Here is a 3,025-nt window from a genome sequence, read left to right as displayed (position 1 = left end):
CCCATGATGGATACGTTTCAGAAGATCTTCCAGACGAAGACAGACTAGAAAGAAAGGCCTAGCAATCTCTTCAGAAACTTAGCCGATGACAACCCGCCAGCTCACAGAAGTTGGAGGGAGACTTCGACGTGCATCGTGGGAAGGCATAGATCGCAGGAGAGAGACAACACATTTGGTCAAGTGGAACGGCAGAAAGATGGACAAGGTCACATAGGACCTTGATGACAGGAATGGACACAGTGGCCACCACAATGGACTCAAATATGCCATGCATCATGAAGACGGCACAAGGGCATGCGTGCCTCCTTCTGCCGTAAAGGGCTGCCATGCCTTAGACTCAACAGCGGTGGATACTGTTTACTGGGACAGCCATACAACTGACTACTACTCTCAACAGCGGTGGATACTGTTTACTGGGACAGCCATACAACTGACTACTACTCAGCAATCAGAAGGCAGGAGACCCTAATGAGGGCAATGACATGAATGAATCTCAGAACCACTCTGAGCACAAGAACCGGGCACAAAAGGGCACTGACCCCATGACTGAGTTGCCATGATGGGAGGAGACCTGGAAGTGGTGTGGGGCAGCCACTTTGTATCCATTCATATGAGTTCATTACCAGCCTCTTTCCATCTCTGCTTTGTATCCTCAAATTAGCAGCTGGAAATTGGCCATGTGGGAATATTTACACCAGAGAGATTGGCAGATGCTATAAACCAGAGCTCCCTACGCTCAGAGGAGCCAGCTGGTAAGCTTTTCTCAGCACACCACTGGGCAGGAGGGAACTCTCTGGGCTGATGAAACGTGCTCTCGTGTTGATAGGTGTGTGGATTACACATTTGTCAAAACGAATTACACAGTCATACTTGTGCCTTTGCGGTCCTCAACGTTATGTCAATTTCTAAAATAAAAAATCATTTACAAGGGACAGCTCTCTGGGTCCCATTTCAGCCCACCACCAGCGGGCGTGATGCGTTCAAGTGGGTTCTGGCTCAGGGCAAGATCTGCAAACCTTTGCCGAGGAAGACCATAAGGATTGGGTTGATTTTTAAATAATAAAAAGTGTGCGGTTGGAAAGAATTCTTGGGACCAGTTCCGGAAGATGTGTGTGTCACCCTTGGGAGTTTGGGCCTTATTTGGTGTGCAGCCAGCAGTGTCTGAGCAGTGGACAGGACAAAATCAGAATTGTCTCAAGGGCTCGTGATTCCAGCAGGGTTTGAAGAGAAGAACTTGGGTTTGGGAGACCCAACGATTTCACTCCAGAGGGGAACCCAAAGTGGAAGTGTGAGGGCCACACAGGGGTGGCAGAGAGAAGTCAGGGGAAGACCATGGTTCGTGAGCAGAAATCATGGCTAATCTTCAGGAGTGCCTACCACCTGCCAGAACTCCGTGTGCCTTCATCCGTTCAGTGCCCAGAGCGCGCTGAAGAAGTAGAATGCTATTGTCATTTTCATTTTACAGCTGGGGGAAACTGAGGCCCACAGAGTTTAAGTCACTTGTCCAAGGTCATAGCGTTAATAAGTCACCCAGGCAAGAAACCAAACCCTTTCTGACATTATTATTTTGATTAGTAGTAGTATACTGAAGGATGGTTTATTTTTTAACAGGTATGCTGACACTTCGTATAGCATACAATTCTCCAGTTCAATGATATCAAGGAGAGTGGCACACTCATTACCACAATCAGTTTTAGAACATTATCTTCTTCCTTGAGGGATGGTTTGTCAACAGTAAAATAGGCGCATCCTTCTATTAGAAAACTTAGCAGGCCTACCTCCCCCTTTTCAGGAAAAAGTAAAATAAATAAATAACTCAGCGTTCCCCAAGCAATGAAACACTTTTGTACTATAGCCCAGAATCCAGGGTACAGTGTGGGTGTCTGCTTTTGCAGCCCAGGCATCACCCCCACCCCAGGGGCGGTATTGCCCACTTTGGGAGACTCTTCTAGATGTCTGGTTGCGTGCCATCATCTGACTTTAAAATAAACGACAGCTTGCTATTGACCTACTGAAACCTTTATTGTACCATTTTTCTACATAAGGAGCCTGCTCTCTGAAAGGGGACCCACATGCCACATCTGGTCCAACTCACGCTGATGTTCGTTCAGCGCCCAGCAACCTGACGTAGCACACGATGACATCCCGCGCGGGCTGCACCGTCCTCACAATTGTTCTTCAGTTCGAGCCCCTTGCTGCAGGCGCTGGGTCGGCCCATCCTGCCGAGGTCTTCTTTCTGGCTGCTTCTCAAGCAAGCCTAGAGTCCTCTGTCAGGGGAGACGGGGTTGTTCAGTGCCAGCGAGTCGGCACCAGCTCCTAGCAGCCCCCACGCATCCCGCGCGGGCTGCACCGTCCTCACAATTGTTCTTCAGTTCGAGCCCCTTGCTGCAGGCACTGGGTCGGCCCATCCTGCCGAGGTCTTCTTTCTGGCTGCTTCTCAAGCAAGCCTAGAGTCCTCTGTCAGGGGAGACTGCCTCCAACAACCAGGAGACGCCACTGTACGGCGATAATACATCAAGACGACAGTAAAGTCATAGAGGATCGGAACGATAGGAGAGAGACGCATTTTATGGTAGCATGCTCACCTCAGCGCCTCTTGATGGACCACGTGGTACTGGGAGAAGAGAGAGCGAACCTGTACTCTCTTGGAGCATTTATGGGTAGGCATAAGACATGCATATTCAGTCGTTACAGGCCTCACACGGTGGGGTGGTATCTGTATTAAGGTTGCTGAACTCACAGGGGAGGAAACCAAATACCTGCACTGGGGGGTTGGGTGACATGGAGGGAGGAGGGCAAATGGATGTCTGCGTCTACAGGGAGACAGAATCAACCATGTGCTCACCTTAAGGCAGCATAGGTGTTAGGGGAGAGTCTGTGGGAATGATGTTTAAAGCAGGATATTGGACTTCGACTTTACCTCTCTCCAATTTACTAAAGTGGAGGCTCTCCTACTGTGGAATACCAGCTTTCCAGATTCCCTCTGTGCTAAGTTAGGGAACAGCGTCCTCGTCTCCACTCCATC

This window comes from Echinops telfairi, unplaced genomic scaffold (genome assembly GCF_000313985.2).
Source record: "Echinops telfairi isolate 266 unplaced genomic scaffold, ASM31398v2 ScPeMD7_2291;HRSCAF=2852, whole genome shotgun sequence".
Lineage (NCBI taxonomy): Eukaryota > Metazoa > Chordata > Mammalia > Afrosoricida > Tenrecidae > Echinops > Echinops telfairi.
Note: the sequence above shows the minus strand (reverse complement) of the source record.